The 25,966-nt window shown below is 40.8% G+C and overlaps 1 long non-coding RNA gene across 1 annotated transcript; it reads right to left on the bottom strand.

The window, feature by feature from the left end:
* Positions 1 to 14,588: 14,588 nt before the first annotated feature.
* Positions 14,589 to 15,718, bottom strand: LOC141622524 (uncharacterized). The gene is made up of 3 exons (XR_012533001.1): positions 15,638 to 15,718; positions 14,885 to 14,980; positions 14,589 to 14,796 (listed from the first exon to the last, which is right to left on the bottom strand). It is a non-coding gene; the product is annotated as an uncharacterized LOC141622524 (long non-coding RNA).
* Positions 15,719 to 25,966: the final 10,248 nt, after the last annotated feature.

The raw sequence follows: 25,966 nt of genomic DNA, 5'->3' as shown, positions 1-25,966 counted from the left end.
TCGATCCCACAAACACGGCTTGTTAGAAAAGTGAAGGCTAAAAGTCGTTCACAACAAAGCAACAACAAGCAATACGAATGCACAAGGTAGGAAACAGATTTTCATTCACTAGTACTCGCTAAAGAGGGAAATATGATAGTTACATCCTGGTAGCAGGAAACATTGAATTTACAAGTTTAGTTCAGAATAGCGATATACCTATTTATGGAAACCTATTCTAAAACTACTAAGAAAATACTTACTACAAATGTACAAAGGAAATGAAATTACATAAGCATAAATAAATCTAAGGGTTCAAGTGTGCGGATCGTCACACTCTCCCCCACCTAATCTGTTGCCGCCCTCGGCAACACAAAAAATCTTGAATGGTGCTTTAGTGAGACATCCTCGGTGAGCTCTGACTGTCCATGCAGTGTTGGGGATTGGCTTGTACAACTCGGCATGAATGTGCGCTTCGTCCCAAACAATGACTGGCCTCTTCGTCCCTTCAAGGATAGGCTGGAGTTCCTTGACATAGAAGCTGCCGAACATCATGTTCTCCAAGTCCACCACGTGCTCCTTGTGTTTCGGGAAAGTCCACTTTGCCGCCTGAAAAGATCTCTCTCGGGCTTTCTCCAAGTGCGGCTCCGGCGGACCTTCACCTTGTCTCTCGTCACTTCGCACTGCATTCAAGGGTAAGTGAGTTCTCCAGACGCCGAATCGGCATTTCGGCGCGGCCCCCCGATGGTACGAGGCCTTCTCTCTTGGGTCGACCGACCCATGCAAACCAGGACGTCGATTCAAGACATCGACGCGGCCCCACGATGGTATGAGGCTTTATCTCTTGGGTCGATGACCCGCAAACCAGGACGTCGATTCAAGACATCGACGCGGCCCCTGATGGTATGAGGCCTACTTCTTTGGGCATCTCGGCCCTCATTGTCTACTCCTCGGTGAGGGGGTAGACTCTTCTTTCGTCCCCAGGCCACTTAGCATCGTAGTTAGCCTGGGTCTTGTTCGCCCTCGGCTCCACCGAACCTTTAGGCATTCTCCAAGGTCGCATCCCTTGTTTCGGCGTCGGTATCACCCTCATAGCCGAAATTCGATGCTGCCCCTTGTCTTCGTCGCCGTCTACCGTATTCACTACGATAGACCCCATTAGTAGCATCGATCCGTCACTTGGTTTCAATACTACCAATGCTTTTCGAAAGAAGCGCATCCCGAGTACTAACTTGAAGTCATCCGGCGGAACGGTGGTGAAGTCGAGCTCCCCGCCCACTCACCCACTTGGACCGCGACCTTCTTAGCCACTCCTTGGACGCGTCTCATTTTCCCATTGACCGCTTCAGCAGGCAATTTGTTAGCATCCCGCAGACTAGCCCCAACCGATCCGCTTCCTCTTTCGTAACAAAGTTATGGGAGGCGCCCGAGTCGATCAAGGCTCGTGCTTGCTTCCCATTCACCATCAAGTCCACGTACATGAGCCCGTTGGATTTCTTGGCGGAGGAATCTTCGTATTTCCCCATCGCGCTGATCCGTTGGAGTGAGCCCATCCGTGGTTGGTCTTCACCATCACTCGAGTCTTCGTTACACTCTTGGTGATAGTCGGCCAACGCCCCATCAAGACGTTCTTGAGCCCCTTTCGGCATCTGCTTGAACATGGCATTGAACTCCGCTTTGTTCGGACAATCGGCCATCTTGTGAGGGAGCCTTGCACACAAAACACGCGAACGGTCTCTTCGTTGTGGAAGCAGTAGAGTTTCCCGCCTTAGAAGACGAGCTTGAGGGCGAGTTTGTAGTGCTCGCCGATTGGGCTTGACTTCCTTGCGAGCGGAACCGACTGTTCCCAACTGAAATGGCGCTGTTTTGTGGCCTTTGTCCATTGTACCCACTTTGTGATGCACCCATATTCCCCGTTGGTGCCACAACTCTTGGTGCCTCTCGCTCTCCGTGAAAGTCGAGTAGGCGCTCCGCAGCCGATATGGCCGAAGACAGAGTTTTGGGATTCTGCCTCATGACCTCTTGTTGTGCCCACCTCTTCAACCCGTCAATGAACTCGAATGTCCTATCCGTCTCGGACATTTCGCTAATCTCGAGCATGCACGCTGAGAATTCCCTCAAATATTCTCGGATTGATTTGGTGTGCTTGATTTCCTTCAACTTCTTCCGAGCAACAAACTCCGTGTTCTCGGGGTAGAAGTGATCCTTCAAGATCTTCTTGAAGTCGGCCCACGATGTCACCGTAATCGTGCCCGCATCGATTTCCTTGTATCTAGCCCTCCACCACATCTTGGCATCGTCGACTAGATACATGCTAGCCGTGACAACTTCCGCGTCTTCGTCGAGCCCACTTACTCGGAAGTATTGCTCCATATCGAAGATAAAGTTATCCACCGCTTTCGAATCCCTCGCCCCATCGTAGGCACGAGGTGGAGGTGCCTTCACCTTATGGCTCCCCACAGATTTCCTGTCATTGGCCACCGCTTTCACGAGCGTGGCGCAAGTGTTCTCTAACATCTCGACCTTTCGATGCAGATGATTGATCTCTTCCTCCCGATCGTCGGGGATCGCACCACTGATCGCTTGGATGCGGATATCCATCCCGTCCACCTTCGTCTCAAGGTCACAAACCGTCTTTTGCAACTCCTCGAGGCTCGCGGCCATCCGCATAACGATGTCCTCGAGTTTGGGAAGCTTGACGTCGATTGTGTCCTCTAAGGCATCCACTCGGTCCTCGATTGTTTCGCCCATTTTCTCGATCTCGATAAACAAATGCGGCTTGCAGACGCCTGTCCGAAGACCGGGCTCTGATACCAAATGTCACGGTCCGGTACTTTAGCCGAACCGTGGCGCGCACCCTTGCCCGAATCTAGGCAAGATGCAAGCGACAAGCTCTTCGGACTAGTGAAGGATCGCTCACTAGCACGATACTCGGGTCTCGGCAACACTAGACAGGATTGCACGAGAGCGTCAGGCACTAGTGTTTGTCAGGCACTAGGCACTCGTAATCGGTCTCGGGGTGTGAGTCGGGATCCTAGTGTCGATCCCACAAACACGGCTTGTTAGAAAAGTGAAGGCTAAAAGTCGTTCACAACAAAGCAACAACAAGCAATACGAATGCACAAGGTAGGAAGCAGATTTTCATTCACTAGTACTCGCTAAAGAGGGAAATATGATAGTTACATCCTGGTAGCAGGAAACATTGAATTTACAAGTTTAGTTCAGAATAGCGATATACCTATTTATGGAAACCTATTCTAAAACTACTAAGAAAATACTTACTACAAATGTACAAAGGAAATGAAATTACATAAGCATAAATAAATCTAAGGGTTCAAGTGTGCGGATCGTCACACTCTGCCTCTGCATCTTCCTTGAGTTTCTCCACGTACTCGTATATTATTGCACTTTGTTCCGCTAAAGTGGTAGTAGTTGGTATGTGAAGAAACGTGAAAACGATTTTGGAAGTGAATGATAATCTCTTATTCTTCCTCAACCTTGTACAACCTATGTTTATATACATAAAACGTATCTTCTAATATGGTAAAATAATCTCGACATATAATACTACAATATATATTACTTGCTATACACGATACACCATATAATTTCCATACTCCCCCTCAAGTTGGAGCTCTTGTTAAGCCAAGACCCAACTTGCGTTGCAAATGATCGAAAGCCTCTCCTCCTAGAGCCTTCGTGAACAAGTCCGCTACTTGTTCTTTACTTCGAACATGTGCCATCTTGATCGTGTTCTCGACTACATGTTGTCTAATAAAATGACAATCAATCTCTATATGCTTTCTTCTATCATGAAACACCGGATTCTTCGCTATATGAATGGCCGCTTGATTATCGCAATACAACATCATGGGTTTCGTATGGAATACCCCCAACGAAGCCAAAAATGACTTTAGCCAGATCAATTCGCTTGTTGCTCCTGCCATAGCTCGGTACTCCGCTTCTGCCGAGGACTTTGACACCGTAACTTGTCTCTTTGCTCTCCACGAAACCGGTGACGATCCCAGGGACACATAATACCCACTCAAGGAACGTCTTGTCACGGCACACCTCCCCCAGTCCGAGTCACAATACCCTCGTAGCTCCAAGTCCGTATCCTTACTCAATACGATCCCCTTGCTTGGATTCATCTTTATATATCGCACTACCCTTAGAGCGGCATCCCAATGCTCCTTTCGTGGCTCACTAACAAAACGCGACAACATGTGGACCGAATAGACAAGGTCGGGTCTCGTAATCGTTAGATAGACAAGCCTTCCAATTAATCTTCGATACTTCATCACATCCTTTAATAAATACCCATTCGCAAGCTCTAACTGGTGATGTTGCAGCATCGGCGTGGACACGGGTTTCGCTCCTTCGAGTCCAGCTTCCTTGATTATACCCAACGCATACTTGCGTTGATTAAGAAACAAACCCTTCGACCCGTGCGCGACCTCGATACCAAGGAAGTATTTCAGCTTTCCTAGGTCTTTAATGCCAAAGTGCTTGTCGAGAAAGGCCTTAAACCTTTCAGTTGTCGCTTTGTCATTGCTAACAATTATCATGTCGTCAACATATACCAAGACTCCCATGAAGACGGTTCCATTATTATAGGTAAAAAGAGAGTAATCGGCCAAGGATTGAACGAAACCATACCTTTTTAATGACATGGTAAGTTTAGCAAACCAATTACGCGAGGCTTGTTTCAAGCCGTATATTGACTTCAATAATTTGCAAACTTTGTTCTCCCCCTTTCGTTCAAATCCCTGCGGAATCTTCATATACACTTCCTCTTCCAAATCTCCATGTAAGAAAGCATTGTTCACATCTAATTGTTCTATATTCCAACGCTTTGCAACTGCCACGGCTAGCAGACAACGAACGCTTGTCATTTTAGCGACCGGTGCGTAAGTTTCATGATAATCGATCCCTTCAACTTGTGTGAAGCCTTGAGCAACCAGCCGCGCTTTATAGCGTTCTATGGACCCGTCTGCCTTGTACTTAATCTTGTATACCCACTTACATCCTATGGGTTTCTTTCCTTCCGGCAATGGGACAATTTTCCAAGTGCCATTTAACTCCAGTGCTTCTATTTCTTTATTCATGGCCTCTCTCCATTTCGAGTCACCTGCGGCTTCATAATAATAAACGGGTTCTCGAACTTCATCAATTTTAGCCAGGAAAGACTTATGTGAATGAGAAAAACAATTAGTAACAACATAATCGTCTAAAGGATAACGAGTACCTGATTTCTTGGAGGTTGATTGATCGTGATGAGCTTCAATAATGGGGTTTACCTTTCTTGTCGATTTACAGACATAGTCTTTTCTCCAATACGGTTCCCTTCTTTCCCTTGCTCCTCTGCCGACCCTTTCCTCCTCGACATTTTCCGAGATACCCTGCACTTCTTCGACGGTTTCGACATTGTTTGTATCCGAATGTGTGCTGTGGTCAGTTTGTGAACTTGTTCCCACATTATCATTGGGATTTTGTCCTTAAACTGGCGCATCCTCATTGTCAGAGGGCACGTCCTCTTCAGTATACACAACACTCTCCCCAACACTTTCAGGAGGAACGTTTTTGGACGGTTCAAAAAATGGGAAAACGTGCTCAAAAAACAACACATCACGCGAGACAAACATACGCTGTGCATTTAAATCATACACTTTCCAACCCTTCTTGTTATGCGGATATCCTAAGAATACACATCGCTTCCCTCGCTCTCCAAATTTATCTCGAGGTTTGTCTTTATTGTGTGCATAACATAAGCATCCGAGGACTTTGAGGTTAGTGAAAGACGGTTTCTTTTGATATAAAATTTCGTATGGAGTTTTATTGTGAAGTAAGGGTGTAGGTGTCCGATTTATCAAGTATGCAGCTGTTAAAACGCACTCTCCCCAAAACCGAATGGGTAAATGTCCGGCAAAACGCAAAGCCCTAGCCTTTTCTAGAATGTGACGGTGTTTTCGCTCTACTCTCCCATTTTGTTGTGGTGTGTCAACGTTGCTAGTCTGAAATAAAATCCCTTGGTCTGCGTAATAGTATTGCATCACGCCAGATAACAATTCGGTTCCGTTGTCACTTTGTATAACTTTGACGGATTTTCCGAATTGATTTCTGACCATGTGACAAAAGCCTTTCAACAATTCACACGCCTCACTCTTTTCTTTCATCAAATATATCCATACAGCCCGACTATGATCGTCTACAATGGTCAAGAAATAATGGGCACGAGATAAACTAGCAATTTGATACTTTCCCCAAATATCAACATGAATTAAACCAAATAATGTGTCACACCTTTTATTATTAAGACTAAAAGAATTACGAGTTTGTTTTGCCCTACAACAAGGATCGCATACTTGACTAGAATCCCAATGCAAATTATAACCAATTAAATTAGAAAAAGAAATTGATTTATTACTCGACGGATGTCCAAGCCGTCTATGCCATAACTCATCTGTCTTCTTCATCGACACCTTACTCACCGACTCAGCCTTCTTCGACTTCAAAAGGTAAACTCCATCACGATGCTCACCCCGTCCAATCTCCGTCCTCGAAACCGGATCCTGCATCACACAATAGTCCGAAAAAAATGTTATTACACAATTGTTTTCATAAATTAATTGCTGAACCGAAATTAAATCACATGTCAATGTGGGCACGTATAGCACGTCTTTCAAGATGAATCGATCATTTAAAACAACTTCACCGTGTTCAGTGGCCTTAATTTGTCGTCCATCAGGTAAACCGATGGTAGATGGATCTTCGGTCCAAATATTCGAAAGACAGTCCCGTCTTCCTGTCATGTGGTGCGAAGCACCACTATCAATTAGCCATTCTCGATCATCAATTTTAATGTGCATACCTGCTAGCTTGTCATTACCTTCAGGACTGGCGCTAAGGAGAATTCGAAGTCTGTTTATTTCGTCATTCGTGAAGGGCAGATTCTGCATCGATCCTTCTCCTTCCTTCGATCCCGACGAGGTATTCGCAGCATTGGCCTGGTGATTTCCCTGCTGCCCGCGTCCCTGTGACCTTCCACGGCCGCGTCCACGGCCATATCCACCACGACGGTCTCTCCCTCTTTCTCTGTTCTTCACGGTTTCATACCCGTGTTTATCATAGCAGTTCTCCTCCGTGTGGTAATATTTCTTGCAGTGAGTACAAAAAGGTGGTTCAATCTCATCTTCATTCTCCTGTTTCGATGAGTTCCCCCTTCCTCTTCCTGCATTGTGGAACCTTGCAGCCATGGCACCTTCATTGCTCTCCTCTTTCACCTTTGTCATGCTCGAATGTCGCTCTTCTCGCAATATTAAGGCGTATGCACGAGCAAGTGAAGTGATGGGTTCTTCCATCAATAAATTGGTACGGATTTGTCCGTACAAAGTCTTGTCTAGTCCCATCAAAAATTGATGGACCTTTTCTTCTTCCTTTTCTTTGGCTATCATGCTTGCTGCGCCGCAGGTACAAGCCGGAACCTTGCTATAATTCGCAAGTTCGTCCCATATCGTCTTGAGTTTGGTATAATACTCGACTACAGAAAGTCGACCTTGCTTGCATTCCGTCAATTCCCCTTTCAATTGATGCACTCTTGGTGCGTTTCCGGCAGAATAACGGTCCTTCAATTCTTCCCATACTTCTGAGACAGTCGATTCGAATGCAATACTCGGATGTAGCTTCGGGTCAATTACATTCCGCAACCATGCCTTTAACATGGCGTTGCATTGTCGCCAAGCCACCGTCTCAATATCATCTCCTTCAACATCTGATGGTTTCTTCACTCTTCCTTCGACAAAGGCTAACTTATTCTTCGCATCCAAACCATTCTTGACAGCGGCGGCCCATAAATCGTAATTGTCGCCATTGAAGATTATTTGCGTAAGAGATAAGTTAGGGTTATCAGATGGGTGGAGGTATAGAGGAGAATTGGAGGGGATGTTTTTAGGTTTCGTGTTTTTGCCATCGTCTCCTGGCATTGTGTCTGCTGTTTTTCCTTTTTTTTTTTGTGGAAGAAAAAACCCTAGCTCAAGATACCATGAAGAAACGTGAAAACGATTTTGGAAGTGAATGATAATCTCTTATTCTTCCTCAACCTTGTACAACCTATGTTTATATACATAAAACATATCTTCTAATATGGTAAAATAATCTCGACATATAATACTACAATATATATTACTTGCTATACACGATACACCATATAATTTCCATAGTATGTCACGAAGAAACCACCATTTTCTGCCAATGAATATATCTTAACTAATGAGGTCAACGACCTACATACGATTATTATTATTATTATTATTATTATTATTATTATTATAATTATTATTATTATGGCAAAGAGAGAGAGAGAATTACTCACACAGCATTTCGAGTAATAACAGTTATCGCTACACACATACAAAAGAGCTTGGTGCGAAGAAAAGGGTGACGGGTGCGAGAATAAAAGTGACGGGTCCGCGGCATTGAGGGAATCACACTGAAAGCATACATGCGAGAATACAAATTAAGGGCAATAATAACGCTACTACCGTTTTGTTTAATGTCACTCAAATAATTATCATCAGAATTTGAATGACATTAGTAAATAAATATGATAATTATATGAACATCTTATCATTACCCCCCAACGAACCCGAACCCGGAAAAGAGAGTAAGATTAGCGGATACAATAATCAACAAAAATACTAAGGGCTGAATGAATTAATTAGGGTTTAATTAATTAATGAACTAATTAACCCCAAAATATCATCTCAAAGCACACAAAAAACCCAGATATGATGGAGATGAAGTTTAAAATTGATCAATCAATGATTTAGGGATAAAAACAATCAAATCAATTTCACCCAAATAACATAAAGAAACGGCGAAAGGAAAGAAAGGAGAAAGAAAGAATATTACCAGAATTTTTTAGAGTTAAGAGTGTCAAGCAAGAAACCAGCAAACGATGTATGTTGTGACTTGTGTATAAGACTATACGAGCCCCACGGGGTTATTTATATTAGTAAGTCTCTCTTTAACACGGATATATCCGGTATATTGACATCTTTATAGAGATTTTGTGATTATAATGCCACCCCCGGATATTAATTAGATTAAGGGGGTGTTTGGCCAAGCTTTCTAGGTGCTTTTCTAATTGTAAAAGTAGAAGCTGGGCCAAACACTATAATTTAGGGAGATAAAAAACTACTTTTGAAAAGCCAGAAGTTAATAAAAAGCTACTAGAAACAGAAACACCAAATTGATGTTTCTGCTTCTACTTCTCCCAAAAACCCTTAGGATTATGGAAAAAAAAAAACAAAAAAAAAACCTAAAAAGCAGTAGTAGGCCAAACACATCAATTTGTTAAGAAACTACTCTTACAAAAGTTAGGCCAAACAATCACAACTTTTTCAAAAAGTAGTTTATGAAAAAACTCATTCTAGAAAGTAAAAGTTATTTCACATAAACTAGGCCAAACAACACCTAAATCATTTTGTTTTTCTCTTTTTCCTTACAAGTTTATTTACGTTGTTATCCGACTTGAAAATTAGCTAAATTGTTAGTTGAATTAAACCTAGGATATGATGGAGATGAAATTTAAAATTGATCAAATCAATGATTTAATGATAAAAACAATCAAATCAATTTTACCCAAATAACTAAAATGGGTGATAATGTTAGGTTATGGTTGGGGTTTGAATGGGAGATGAGAGTTAGGATTGGACACAAGGTAAAGAATTTTGTTTGATCGGGTGGTAGTAGAAGCAAAATCGTCGTAATTATAAAATTGGGTTAATTTGCACATCGTCTCAAACGTTTAAGGTAGATTGCACATAGCCCCTAACATTTGCGAGCAATTTGCTACTTTTCACTTTTCAAAGTCATACTAAAAGGTTTCATATCTAAAATTAAACGTGAGCAATTCCCTAAACTCACCATTGTTTCATTGTTCTACTAACTATTAAGGCTCTGTTTGGTAAAACTAATTGAAAAGATAATTGAAACCTGAAAAGTTAGTTAAAAACTGAAAAGATAACTGAAATCTAAAAAGATAACTGATAAAGTAGGTGAAAATTAAGAACTAATGAGGTAGCGGATTATATAAAAAAAATGTTTGACAACTAACTGAAAAGGTAACTGAATTTGATTAAATGACGTAAAAGGATATAATAATTATTTAATAGAGTAAATTATCAAAAACTACCTTTTATATACAACATTTTAAAATTTACTCCCTTTTAAATTTTTTTTTAAAAATTACTACCTTTAAACGCACTTTTTTTAAAAATTGCTACCAAACTTCTATTTTTGTGTTTTTGTGACGAAAATGCCCCTAATCTTTCTAATTGGGCAGAATTGGGTCATTTTGTTTGCTTCATATCTAGAGTTTTACATAGACAAAAATTACGTTCTTTATACGGATAGAATCTTGAAGAAGTCTACTTTCCAATGGCGTTGGAATCAATAAGTTTTACCGTGTGAATTTTGCCCAACAAGCCTTCAAAGACTGATACGATTTTAAGACCGAAATTCCTGTTTTTCAGATTCGTGTGTCGATATTGAGGAGCCATTTCCATGGTGTTATTTTGATTTAATGTAAACGCCCTTTCACATGGTTGTAGCCCTTTGAGTCTAGTTTCCGAATTGGTAAGGTAGACTTCTGGGTGATTTGTAGTTTGTCGGGAATCGCAATTCTCGTGGAAAGACGCAAATCTGTCATAAAATTGTATCAGTCTTTGAAGGCTTGTTGGGCAAAATTCACACGGTAAAACTTATTGATTCCAACGCCATTGGAAAGTAGATTTCTTCAAGATTCTATCCGTATAAAGAACGTAATTTTTGTCTATGTAAAACTCCAGATATGAAGCAAACAAAATGACCCAATTCTGCCCAATTAGAAAGATTAGGGGCATTTTTGTCACAAAAACACAAAAATAGAAGTTTGGTAGCAATTTTTAAAAAAAGTGCGTTTAAAGGTAGTAATTTTTAAAAAAAAATTTAAAAGGGAGTAAATTTTAAAAAGTGGTATATAAAAGGTAGTTTTTGATAATTTACTCTATTTAATATTATAGATTTAAGGGCAAAAAAGTAAAATAAAAGCAAACCAGGTACCTGAAATCTCAAATGCTACTCTAGGTAGAGTTTCATTTCAGGTAGCTTATTTGGTTAAATAAACTGCTTGCCAAACGCTTACGAAAAATTAAGGTACCTAAAATTTTGGTCAAATAAGCTACTTTGACAAAATCAGGTACTTGAGATGTCTTGCCAAACACAGCCTTAACTCAACCAATTTAATGATACGCATAATTGATTTTGATTATTAACGTAGAATATAGGCAAAATGCCAAATCAAATCTCTGTTCAACAGAAAAGATGTCCACAATTCAAGATTCAAAAATATTTTGTTTACAGAGCAAGTGAGGCACGGAGATAACTTAATGGAACCCCAACCGTCGCTAAATCGGTAATAGTATAAGATAGCGTCTACCGGCGGTCTCTAGAGTGGATTTCAACTTCCACTCTTGTCTACAGCAAAAAAAAAAAAATACATGGATACGGGCATACGGCTACAGAAGACTAACACCACCAAAAGCTTAAGCAAGCCATCAACTGGCTAAAAGACGATACTCCGACACACAATTTAGAACTGCTTGAGCAATTGAACCAAAAGTTTAAGTAAACGCTTAAGCAAAAGTAACACAATGACAACTAATTGGGTAGTAGAGTTGACAATAAGCTAAGAATCAAAAGTTGTAAGCAAAGCAGCAACCGAGTGACAAAGCCCCCGGACCCGATGGTTACCACGCGGGCTTTTTCAAAAGGTGTTGGGACATCATAAAGCCTGACTTCATCCCCTTCATTAAAAATATTTTCTCAACTAAGACCGTTCCTTCCTCCATCAACCAAACCATTATCTCCCTTATCCCTAAGATCCCCTCCCCTCAAAAAATCACAAACTTTCGACCCATTAGCCTTTGCAACACCACCTATAAGATGATAACAAAAATTATTGTCAGCCGTCTTAAACCCCACTTGCACAGCCTCATCTCCCCTAACCAAGGAAGCTCTGTCCCTGGCCGAGGGACTGATACCAATTTCATCATTGCTTCAGAGATCCTTCACTCCATACACTTCTCCAAGAGTAACCTGGGTTGGTTTGCCCTTAAGCTTGACCTTGAAAAGGCCTTCGACAGACTTGAGTGGGATTTCATTAGAACCTCCCTTCTTGCGGTCAACATTGATCCTGACACTATCTCCCTTATCATGAGCTGTATCACCACGGCTTCCGCTCAGGTTAGCCTTAATGGTACCGCTCTTGATGACTTCCTTCCTTCCGGGGGTATCCGATGGGCGATCCTCTCCCCTACATTTTCATTATTTGTATGGAGGCCCTCTCTCGTCTCATCCATCAGTCTTGTCATGACAACGATTGGACCCCTTACCCTCTCGGGAAAGGGGGAGCCGCTTTCTCCCACCTTCTCTTTGCTGATGACATCCTTGTCTTTGGCAGAACCTCTGAGGAAAACCTTTGTGCCCTTCAAGACACCATCCTGTCCTTCTGCTCCGCCTCTGGCCAAAAAATTAACTGCCTCAAAAGCAAAATCATCTTCTCCCGACACACCTCCCCCTCCGATGTCCACCTCTTTGAAGATGCCTTAGGCATAAAAAAAGCTAACAACCTTGGAACCTACCTTGGCTATCCTCTCCACGGTAAAAAACCTAAAAGAGCCGACCTCCACTTCATCCTCGACAACATCCAAACCAAACTTGCCAACTGGAAATCTCGCTTTTTATCCAAAGCTGGGAGAATCTGTCTCATCAAATCCACCCTTAATGCCATTCCCAGCCACACTATGCAATGCATCCGCCTCCCCTCCTCCATTCTCCGCGACATTGACAAAATTACCAGGAGCTTTCTTTGGTCTAGCCAGTCTTCTAGGAAACTTCACCTTGCCAATTGGGATCTTGTTACCCTTCCCCTCTCCTTGGGTGGACTGGGTATTAAGGCCGCTAAGCTTCACAATGATTCCCTTTCCACTAAACTGAGTTGGAAAATCCTCCTTGACAAATCCTCCCTTGCTGCCAAAGCCTTACACAGTAAATACCTTACCCCCCGTCCCCGTTCTTTCTCCTATGGTTCTCATATTTGGAAAAACGTGGGAATCGGGTGGGGCTTTCTCAAAAATAAACTCACCTGGTCTATTGGAGATGGCTCCACTATCCGGTTGTGGGATGATCCTTGGACCAGTTTGGGGCCTCTCCGGGCTGTCATCACTGGCCCTCTCAGTTTTACTTCCTCTACGGCGAGACTTTGCACCATCATCACTAATGGTACTTGGTCCTTTGACTCTCTTGACTTCGAGCTTCCCGACCATATTACCCAGATCATTCTCTCAATCCCAATCCCCTCCTCCCCTCGAGGCGACATCCTCTCCACCTCCCTTGCCCCCAAAGGCAAGTTCTCTGTGGGGGACACCTACCACCACCTCCCTGGCCCCCCTTTCCCCGCCTTGCCACCCACCCCCCTCTCCCTGGACTTGTCATGGTTGTGGGAAATTCATACTCAACCTAGGATCAAAGTCTTCCTTTGGCTTTTGTGGTGGAACAAATTACCACACAAAGCTTCCCTCTTTGCTAGAAACATCATCCCTTGCCCTTCTTGCTCCCTCTGTCATAGTCCCTCCCTCCATGAGACTTCTCTCCACGTCCTCCGTGATTGCAGTCTCGCTTCTGACTTTTGGGCCTCAATTAATGTCCCAAATTCCTTCTTCGGCCCTGACCTTCACTCCTGGATTTTCGATAACTGTAACTCCCCTTCCCCTAGCTGGAACACCCTCTTCACCTTTGCCATCTGGCGCCTTTGGATGAGGCGTTGCGACCTTATCTTCTCCCCTTCCCCTTCTAACCTTCGGCCCTCTTCTTCCTTCTGCACCTCCGTCTTCTCCCAAACCTTTACCTGGACCAGAGCCAATGACCGCACCCCCACTGCCCCTTGCACCGGTACCACCCCCCTTGATGCCTTTAGCTTTCCTATTAGCTGGGCCCCTCCGCCGCAGGGTTGGCTCAAAGCCAACGTTGATGCGGCCCTTTCTCCTTCTTCTTGTTTAGCCAGTTTGGGGTGTGTCATTAGAGACTGTTTTGGGTCTTGGGTTTTAGGGTGGTCACTCCGCTTCCCTGGGAGTGACCCTTTCCTGTGTGAAGTTCTTGCCATCCGCGATGGGCTTGTACGTTCTAGTGTCCTTGTGAACAATGTCCTGATTGCGTCGGATTGTCTGGATGCCGTCAACTCTATTTTGCAGACTTCTGCCCCTTGTGGTCCTTACACTAACATCATTCTTGAGTGCAGGGCCCTCTTGCAGGACTCACCCCATTTGAAGCTGATTTTTGAGAAGAGGACGGCTAACCGTGTGGCGGATGCGATTGCACATCATTCCGTCCATGATACTAGTTCTCTTTTAGGTTGTTTTGAGTGGGCTCTTGCCCCTCCTTTTGTTGTTGATCTTTGTATTAGTGACTCTGTTTTGGCCTCTGTGCCTTTATCCCCTGACCCGCCCCCGTGATGTACTCTAAACTTTGATTTCTTTAATACATGTTCCTTCCATCCAAAAAAAAAAGCAGCAACCGAGTTGACTGATAATTAAACATGATTAAGTAGTTGAGCAAACAAGACAGAACGACAATTGAAAAACAAATACTCGGACGACTACGCATGGATTATTATTAGTTGCTTAAGATTTGTTAGCCTTCTCGCGGAGAGCTTTGGCTTTGGCTATGGCTTTGGCTTCATTCCATTTGATCATTTTCTCAATCGGAAAAAACGTATTGCTGCAAATGAATAGCTTAGCTAGTGAGGTAAAGAACCTACATAATAAAGAGTATTACTCGAACGGTAAACACAGGGAGAAATACTCACTCAATAATCAAACCAGTTATCTGTGATGTTACAAATATAACAGCATACTCCACGACCGTGAGATTATAGCCCATTGAGAACAACAACAGGATGGTCCTGCATGCATGCATGCAGACATGAATTAATCAACTTAACTCGAAAAATAACAGGATAAACTGAAACAACAAAGGAATAATAGGCGGAATTAATCAACTTAACTAGTTGTATCCTACAACTAGTTGTATAAAAGTTATGTACAACCGCGTCAAAGTTATCGAGCTCTCACCCAAAGTTGTTGAGTTATTTTATAAGTTATTGAGTTATTTTACGAAGTTATTGAGTTTAATAATTATTCTGTTAAGCTCAACAACTTTGTATCATAACTCGATAATTTTGTAAATATAGCTCGACAACTTTGTAACAAAGCTCCACAACACGAAATAAGTTGAATATACAACCAGTTGTATAATAAAAATAAGGGTTGAATTAAACTAATTAACTGGGAACAAATAATTGGGTGTAAGACGGTTTTACATGAAAAGTTAAAACAACAAAGGAATACAAGCCGGAATTAATACGAACCAATCAAATCAATTTCACCCACAAACAATCAAATCAATTTCACGGGTAGTTAATGAATTAATTAACCCCAAAATATGATCTCAAAACGAAAAAACCCACAGCAAATTAAACCCAGATTTGATGGGGATGAAATTTAAAATTGATCAATCGATAATTTAGGAAAGAAAGAGAAAGAGAAGGAGAGAATAGTACCTGAATTTTTTAGGGTTCGAGTCTGGAGCAAGAAACCAGAAAACGATGGAATTTTTTTTCGCAAATTGAGGTTATTTTATAAATTAATTTGCAATTTGGGGTTGATTTCAAATTACTTTGGGCCAATGGGTCCACGTCATCACTTTTATTTTATTTTTGTGTTTTTATATGAAGCCGCTAGCTAGGATAGTTAGCGGTTTTAGTCGTCTTATTTTTCAAAACATACCTAAAGTATTAGAAAACGTAAAAGGATAAGCCGCTAATGTCCTTGGCGGTTTCAACCCTTCATATTTTCTTGAACATCCTTACGTGCTAGCAACATTTTGAAAATGTGGGAAGCCGCCTATAACTTCAGGCACGATTCTCATTGAAGACGGGCACTATACGTCACAAGCTGAAGACGGATAGTGCTCCTTTCAGTTTGAGTCCCCGATTAATGAATAGGTGAACGAAAAAGCGAACGGAGAGGCGAATGGAGGTTAACGAATAACGAGTCGGAAGACAAGGGTTATCTACTATTTTCAAAATGTCAATTTTGAAGGATGAAAGTATTGATTTTTTTTAAGAACCCTAGAAATTTTATAAGAGAAATTGATTTTAGGATTGAAGAAAAGTAATTATTAGTTGAAAATTTGATACTGGCATTCTCTACTTTGGGGTTGTTTGGTTACCCACTAAACAATGCAGGAATTTAAATTTATGTGAATTGCAAAATGGGTATGTTGTTTGGTTACCCCAATTCATATGAATTGAAATTTCCCATGAATTCCAATTCCTCCACAATGGAAGAAGTTGCTTACCTAGGCCCCCATAGGTAAGTTCCTAAATGAATTGCACTTCCTCCATGGCAACCAAACATTTTTTTGCAATTCACATGAATTCCAAATTCACGTGTTTTATGACTTCCTAGGCAATACAAATTCATATATGCAACCAAACGACCCCTTTGCGGGTCTTTCTTGGATTGCTATTTTTTTTATATATTGGGCCCCTCCCATGATTGGGCCTTTGTCATTTAACCCAGCAAACGGGCCTCTGGGCCGGCCCTGGTTATTTTCCCACAAACTAGTGCACCTAAGAGTCCTCCAACAGTCAGCATACTCAGCAATGATCCAAACAAGGAAAACTGCAACAAGTATAATGATGTCATGAATACTGAGCAATTGTACGCACAAACAGGGCCGTCCCTGTGTTTTCGGGGGCCCTGTGCGATATTTAATAATGGGGCCCTAGGTTAATATTGTTCCCGCTTTTGAAGGTCATGTACCAATATTTTCGTCTCAACCCAAAAAAACTCGACATTGTAATATATACCCGTGCAATTTTACACGGGTTTAATTAAAACTAGTTTATTCTTCAGTTTTCACATCAAGATTTATCCCTTTAGTTTAACTATTAAGACATTTTTTTTTATAAATGTACATTAGTATATTGTAACATAAAACTACTCATTTTTTCCTATTTATATTGTTATTAGTAAATTTAGTATTCAAACAATATCAGTTTATATACTCCCTCTGTTTTTTTTATATATGACTTTCTTACATTTTGAGACCCTCACTTTTCTCTTCGATATCTTTTAAAATATAAGACTAAATATCATGATATGTATTCTCAAATGAAAGAACTTTTCGTAGGGAATTTAATGGTAGTACTTTTATAGTTTTTGAACAAATATATTTTTGTAAATGTTAAAATAAAAGGCTTACCTTAAAAAGCAAAACCTCATATATTAAAAAAAAGGAGAGAGATTAATATTTTCTCAGTATAAATAATTAAAAGTAGTTGTAATTTATTGTGTGAGAAAATAAGATTACAACAAATATACACGAGCACAAATTGTCCATTGTTTAACTTCAAGTAAAAAAAATACCATGGCAGTTAAAGTTGCAAATTGCAATAATGGTTCCATAGGGGCCCCACTTAGGGCTGTCAATGATATGAGCCGGCTCGTTGAGCCCTCGGATTCGGCTCGGTCAAAGCTCGGCTCGTGCTCGGTCAAACCGAGCTCGAGCTCGAGCCGAGCTCGGTTAAATACGAGCCGAGCCCGAGCTCAGCAAGGCTCGGCTCGAAAGCTCGTTTGGGCTCGTTTATAATTTTTTTGTATAATCTTTATATTGTAATATTATTATTATTTCAAATTATATTTTATTTAGACATTTATATAAGTATGTTATAATATAATAATTTTTAGTATTTTATAATTTTATTTGTTTTTTAAAAATATTTATATTTTGTTAAATTTAAAAGGTGAGAAAGTGAAAATATATAATGACAAAACGAGCTCGATTCGAACTCGAGCCGAGCTCGAGCTTTTCCCGAGCCGAGTTCGAGCTTCAAATTTTTAGGCTCGACGAGCTTCGAGCCGAGCCCGAGCTCGAGCTAAAAAATTGGAGCCGAGCCCACCCAAGCTCGGCTCGTTTACACCCCTAAAACTGCCCCCACTACAACGTTAAAATGCTAAAAACTGTTTGGAGGAGGAATTGAACTCGGAGTGCTTCCTTCCAATGGCAGAGTTCCTACCGCTGCACCCATTATGATAGACTGTCTTTATATGCGTTCTAATGTAAAAATATCTGAAAGTTAGACAGAAATGGGCCGCCAAAAATCTGAGGCCCTGTGCGGCCGCACGGGTTGCACACCCACAGGGCCGGCCCTGCGCACAAAGTCAACCTTGTTAAATTTTGACATTGATTATATTCAGTCAAATTTTTAAAATTTATACGTAAACTTGACATATTTTCGTTTGTTATAAAAAGAGGTTTCAGAAAATTATAATTTCGACACTAAAAAATAATACTCCCTCCCTGTCACTATAATGTCCCCTCTTTCCCGAAACAGATTATTCAACTAATGTTCCTCTTTCTATTTTTAGAAACTTTTACACTTATTTTATTCATTCCTCTCTCATATCACCAAACCCCACACAACTCTTTTACTCCTATTTTATTACTTTCATTTATGTTTTGGCCCCACAATTCTTTATTTAACTACTAATAATTCATCCCTCTCTCATATCAACAACACCACACAACTCTTTTACTCCTATTTTAATACTTTTCCTAAAGTATTGTGCCAAAACAAAATGGGAATATTATGATGAATGTGAGAGAGTATATAAATGAAGAAAAACGTGGTCAACGTATCGTCTCGTAGACCGTGAAAAGTCAACTGGGTAGTTTGGATTGACTTTCGTATGACTTTTAGTTTATTATTAATATACGGAGTATTAGCTTGAAGATAATTATCTAACTACGAAACATAAAACCGCCCGTAAATTTCACGGATTTTAAAATAGTATTTAAGAAATAAGAGTTCTAAAAGATTACGCAAACAAATTTATTCACTTTTGAGCTTTCTGTTTTGAGTTCATCCTAGCTAGGTGCTAGGTTATTACTCCGTATATTATATTATATATGACGGCTGTAGAAAAGAGTTGATCGAAAAACTGTAACAAGAAACACAAATAGGGCAGAAGATTGAATACACACAAAGAATGTCACCAAAGAAGAAGACGGCAACAACGGCAGACGCAACGATGACAACCGCAACCGCAACCGGAAACGCAGTTGAAAAGCCTCCTCATGATCATTGTTATCCAAATTCCTCCTCGAACCTTTCTCGTAACACACCATATCTTCCAATAGAGGTAATATTTAACATCCTAATATTTATTCCTGGTAATACCCTTTTTCACGTTATGAGATACGTGTGCAAGCAATGGTACGACATAATTCGCGATCCTAATTTCATTAGACTAAATTGTCGAATTTCTACTCCCGGTTTCCTCATTCAAGAGACTCATTCGCCACATAGCGATCATAATCACGTGATTCATATCGACGATGACACGCCTACACTGAATAATGCTACAGAAATCCAAATTCCTTCAAAAACTGCAGTAGTATCCTGTTTTAATGGGTTAGTCTTGCTTACAAATTCGTCTAATAGAGATATATTTCATGTGGCGAATCCTATGACTAAAGAAAACATCAGTCTGCCTCCTGTAGAGGGTACGAGTACCGCGGGTTTAGCAGTTGATTCATCTGGTCGTTATAAAGTAGTGTGTGTTTGTGCATCTAGATCCTACAATGAACAAGTAAAATTGAAGGTATTTACTATAGGCATCGACAAAGGTTGGAGATTTATCGATCTTCAGGGTATACAGCACGTTAACTCGGAAATGAGGAATGCAATGTCGTATTGTCCACAAACTTTTGGAGGATTTATCTATTGGTGGACTCACTATTACCATACTACCAGTAGACGGTATGGATTTGCCTTGGATATTGACACGGAAACTATTTATCAGTTTTCTCAGCCAGAGGATATAGTTCAAACTGCTTTTGGGTTCGTAAGTATGGGAACAAATCTAGGGTTTATAGCTTCAGGAAGAGGATGTACATGGAGGGTCTGGAAATTGACATACGTAAAATCTGGTGATCATTGGACTGAATTAGCCTCTATTAATGTGAGTACCCTATGTAGTCGCTACGGTGAAGTCTTGGATCCATATGTAAATTTGCTTTATCAACATGTTAAATTATTTGGAGGGCAACTGTGGTTCTACTGTGATATCAAGGACGGGTCTGCTTTGGCTCGTTATAATTTTGGTAACGATAACTTGATGGTTTTTCGGATCAAGAGTAAGCTCGATTATCGCATCCTCCTGTCTCATGCAAACACATTGATTTCACCGAAGAACTTGTAGGACTGCAAACAAATGATGACCAGAATGGTGACCAGAACTTGTAGGGGGAAGCTTATTGCTCCTTCCCTCTATCCATAGTGGCGAATCTAAAATTTATGGAATGAGGGTGACGGGTATTGGGTTTTAAATCTTGGTATCGGTCGCGATCGCGGTGTCACGTAATCGCTCCCGAACCGCTTGTTGCGGACCAAAATCGCTCATTGCGGTCGACTTTTGATTTACAAGTTTTTTTGGCTATATTTTTATTAAAATTGTTTAAACAACATTATTAATAGCATGATGAAGGATTAGTGAATAATTTAGAAAAGTATGCTAAATAATTCGCACAAAAGTGACAATAAGCACATAACCAATTCACAATAGCAAGCGAAGTATGGGCTAGATCAGATAAAAGGTTATTGTATACTCCCTTTGTTTTTTCATACTGTATATGACTTTCTCACATTTTGAGACACTTACTTTACTTCAATATCTCTTAAAATATAAGACTAAATAATAAAATATGTATACTCATATGAAAGAGCTTCTGACACTATTCATAGGGTGCTTCATTTCCCTCCCACTTGCCTTATTGTAAGAGGGACACTCAATGGCGTCGTTAGAGGGGGTGCGGTGGATGCACCCGCACCCCCTGAAATTTGGAAATGTATACATTTTAGTTTTCAAGATTTATCATTATTCTGCTCTGGTGTGAGTGGTAAATTATGATGCCACCTTTTCTGACTTCTAGGGTTCAAATCTCGCTGCCCACAAATTATTATTTTTCCCCCAATTTACATTTATACGTGTATGCATTTTAGGTAAATATTATTTTCAAGTTGTATACACTAATACACCTATTATTCATTAAAAATACTTTTGTTAGTTTTGTAGAACGGTCGTACCCACGTTTTCATAAACCGGGTTTGTTTTTAATAATTTCTTTTACCCACTAATATGCGTATGTTGGATTCGTTTTACAAAAATTTGATATAAAATTGCCTTACACAAGACTAATGGTTACGATTTCATGCCAAAATTATGGGTTTATTTTTGAATCAATGTTACGATTTCATGCTATCATTCTTAGTTACTCACGAGAGCTATTTTTTATTATAAATAAACTCTAGCGTTGATGTCCTCTAAGTCTCGCTACTAACTGACGTATTCTAGTTAATGAATTTTTGCACCCCCACCGTCTAAATCCTAGATACGCCACTGGGGACACTATTCTGTCACAAGCAAAACTTATTGTAACTTTAGCGGCTTACATGGTGTGATTCTTTTTTTTTTTTTAATTTTTAATCTACTAGCCTCATGGAATGTTATTAAAATAGTAACTATTCTATCTGCTTCATATAAAAACATAAAAAAAAAATACAAGTGATGACGTGGACCCATTGGACCCAATAAGTTTGAAACCAACCCCTAATCGTAAATCGTAAATTAATTTGTAAAAGAACCCCAATTTGCCAAAAAATTCAAAACGATGTGTGTTGTGTGTATACGCATTGAGAATCCTCTCCTCACTGGTGTATACAAGATAACGATCCCCACGGGGGTTATTCATTTAAGACGGGTACTATTTGTATATATTTCAGCCCGGTATATTAATAAGTCCATTTATTTCTCTCTTTCCTTACTAATTTATTTATGTTATATTTGATTGTGGTCGTTACTAAAATCAATATTTGAAATACACAACGTTTGGAGTTTGTCAAGAACGAATATTAAAAATTAGGGGGGAAAGTATTATGTCTAGAATTTGGAAATTGCGTAAAATCAAGTTGCACGTAGGTTTGTATTTGAATAAAAATTGAACAAAACTTACCATCAGTAGTAGAGATGGCAACAGATCCTGGACCCTATCTAGATCCGCGGATCCGGACCCTGATGAGTAGGATATGGATCCTAATTTTTCGGACCCCGTGGATATGGGTTGGATATGGATCCACTTATTTGAAAATGGATCTGGATATGAATCTGGAAAATTTGGATCCGCCGGATATGGGTCGGATATGGATCCAACGTTGGTGTGGCGGATATGAATCTGGATCCTATCGGACCCTACCCAAATCCGGTCCATTGTCATCCCTAATCAGTAGAATTAGGCTAGTTCCGCCCCTGAACTGAATAAGGATGAACGAGGAGAAAGTAGAAAAAAAAAAAAAGTTCTAAAGAAGAGACGATACAGATTTTTCATCTTTCACGGTGGCCGACGACACACATACATGAGCATTTGTGTTTGTTAGCTTCGTATTAGATCATCCTTCACCCTTCACTAATAGTACAATAAAATGTCGAGTCAAGTAGGTTATTTTAATATTGTTTTTATGTTATATTTGAGTCAATAGTTAGGGTTTTGTAATAAGTAACCCGAACTTTATTTGGTTGTAATCTTATTGAACTATGCTATTTTGATGATGGGTTTTGTAATGTATTAATGATTGTTGATAGCCTTTGTATATGGTGGTTTGGTATGTGTTTTGGTGCTTTGAGAAAGGCAAGCCAGTGTGGCAAAGTCAAGGTGAAGGTCAAAGAGAGTCAAACCATCATGGTCAAAGAAAGTCAAAGTCAAAGCTGAGCCGGGGCAAGGAAGGTCAACCAAAAATAAAGTCAATGGACAGTTACCGTATAAAACAATTCACTTAAGCAAATAGATAATCCTAAAGTTGTTTTCGACCGAGTGATTTTCTTGATTTCATTCAAGGACAAAGCATACGTATATCGGTATATACAATATCGCAGTCTTGCCTTAGGAAACTTCTTGGCATAATTACAATTTTTTTTTTTTTTGAGGGGAAAACCCGAAGGTTTACTGCATTAACGATATATCAAAAGAAACAGCATTGTTCGCGATCGGTGGCAGAGAATCTGACCACTCTACTCTACCGATCACCCTAGGAAAAACATGAGCTAAAGCGTGAGCTACATAATTACAATTTTTGATCAATTGTAATTAGATCAATTGGCAAGAGGTTGTTCTAGCTTAACCAGAGGTCTCGTGTTCGAGCCCTGGGAACACAGCAGTGTTAAAGCTCATGAGGGAGAGCTTTACCACCCTAGTGGTCCTACCCGACTCGAATCCGGATTAAACCGGATGGTTTACACCAAAAAAAAAAAAAAAACAAGCATATACAATAAAAATAAAAGGAAAATAAATTAACGTTACCGGGTAGCACACAAAATGTGTGAATTGAATACATACATTAGTATACAATATGGCTGGTTAATGGTACGGGTCAGCCGGGTTCGGGTCAAGGGGCAGGCCGGGTTTGACTTGGGAGGCCCTGAGTCGACCCGAGATAGGTGGTGGCACGGGCTGGGTCGGGTTAAAGGTGGCCCGGGAGATGGGTTTAGGGCGGGTCCGGGTTGGGACGGGTCGGGCTTGAGATTTGGGGACCCGAAACCGGCCTGTATATAGGGCAGGTCGGGTCGGGCCAGGTTGGGAGACGGGTCGGGACGAGCGATTTTACCCATTTTAATAAAAATATTCACTAATCCTTCATCATACTATTAATAATGATGTTTTACCCATTTTAATAAAAATATAGCCAAAAAAACTTGTGAAACAAAAATCGACCGCGACGAGCGATTTTGGTCCGCAACAAGCAATTCGGAAGTGATTACGTGACATCGCGCGCGACCGATACCGAGATTTAAAACCCTAACACCTGTCACCCCCATTCTCTAAATCCTAGATTCGCCACTGTGGATGAAGGGAAGGAGCAATAAACTTCCCCCCTACTTACAAGTATGAAACTAACACAGACAGATATGTAGGCGAAAACCCAACAGAAGGCGAGAAGAGGAGATCACCGGCTTGGCTAGTAAACAAAAGGCGATTATGTGAATCCGTCACCATTCTAGTCATCATTTGTTTGCAGTCCTACAAGTTCTTCGGCGAAACCAATGTGTTTGCATGAGACAGGAGGGTGCAATAATCGAGGTTACTCTTGATCCGAAAAACCATCAAGTTATCATTACCAAAATTATAACGAGCCAAAGCAGACCCGTCCTTGATATCACAGTAGAACCACAGTTGCCCTCCAAATAATTTAACCGGTTGATAAAGCAAATTTACATATGGATCCAAGACTTCATCGTAGCGACGACATAGAGTATTCACATTAATAGAGGCTAATTCAGTCCACTCACCACATTTTACGTCTGTCAATTTCAAGACCCTCCATGTAAATCCTCTTCCTGAAGCTATATACCCTAGATTTGTTCCCATACTTACGAACCCAAAAGCAGTTTTAACTACGTCCTCTGGCTCAGAAAACTGATAAATAGTTTCCGTCTCAATATCCAAGGCAAATCCATACCGTCTACTGGTAGTATGGTAATAGTGAGTCCACCAATAGATAAATCCTCCAAAAGTTTGTGGACAATACTGTTTTGGTAAAAATTTACCGACTATGAACTAATTATGTGAGTGATAGTGATTATCCTTAATGCCAATTATGTTTAAAGTACGAACGAAAGGAATGACGAAATGAAGATAAGCGAAGAGAAAGACACGGAGGATTTTTGGTGACGCGGAAAACCCGGTGTGGGAACAACCGCGGGGGGAGTCGGAATCCCGCCAATTATAGCACTATAATCGAGATTTTATGAATACGTAAGGAAATACAAGTATAATATTGCTAGATAATTATCGCCAATTGCCAATGATTTTTTGGGTGGAGCTGTTGATTGATGATACTTGTGAATGACCTTCGTAGACTGCTTTGCTCTCGTTTTTATAGCTGTTGGAGTCTCCATTTAGGGTTTGACGGCTGCTTCTGCTTCTGTTGCGGATTTCCTGGTCAACTCCCTAAGGAATAGGGAGTAGTTGTTTGACAAGGTCCCTTTCTTCCTTTGCACGTGAGTTTTTATCTTATATAATTTGTGTTTGTTTGCTTTCCATCCCATGGTCCACAATGCGCCACCTCAGCAATCCCTCTCTCCCCTCTCCTTCCAATTGTCGCACGCCACGTAGGCATCCCTTGTCACTTTTCTTCGCCAATAATTCGCTGCCATGTCACGGATAATAAATGACATTTTTATCCATAACAATTGCCCCCAAATTTCCGTCTCAAATATTTTTAGGCGGGAATTTCTATTTGCGATGCGGAGAACTGACGAAACTGGGCAGTTATACCTGATGATTACAACTCCCCACTTGAGACAAACTGCCGCCACTTTCCCACTTCCCTATGAATTCTCCCCTCACCATAACTCCCCAACTTCCCTCTTTAATAAATCCCTCGGTACTCCCTTTCTTTTCCTATCCTCCTCATTATTACTCCCTCTCTCTACTTTTCACCATCAATCACTTCCCATCTTCTCCGCCGGTTGCTTTGTTCCACAGGTACTTCGTCTTCACCCTCTTTATATTTCTTTGCATATTACGTCACAAAAAACCGCTTCTTCAATCTCAGACTCGGATCCGGCAATGTCGCCTAACCTTTTTCTTTCCGGCGGTGTGCTCTCCGCCAAGCACTCCTGTGATTCTGACTTTACCTCCGAGGATCTTGAGTATATCAAGAAAACCTTCGGTTTTTCTGATGATGTGGTGTTCCACATTCCGACTCCGGGCCAGAAAGCCGACTCAGTGAGGGAAGGGTGGATTTGCCTGTACGAATATGCTTTTC

This window comes from Silene latifolia, chromosome X (genome assembly GCF_048544455.1).
Source record: "Silene latifolia isolate original U9 population chromosome X, ASM4854445v1, whole genome shotgun sequence".
Taxonomy (NCBI): Eukaryota; Viridiplantae; Streptophyta; class Magnoliopsida; order Caryophyllales; family Caryophyllaceae; genus Silene; species Silene latifolia.
The sequence above is the reverse complement of the archived record's forward strand: the minus strand, read 5'-3'. Positions and strand labels throughout refer to the sequence as shown.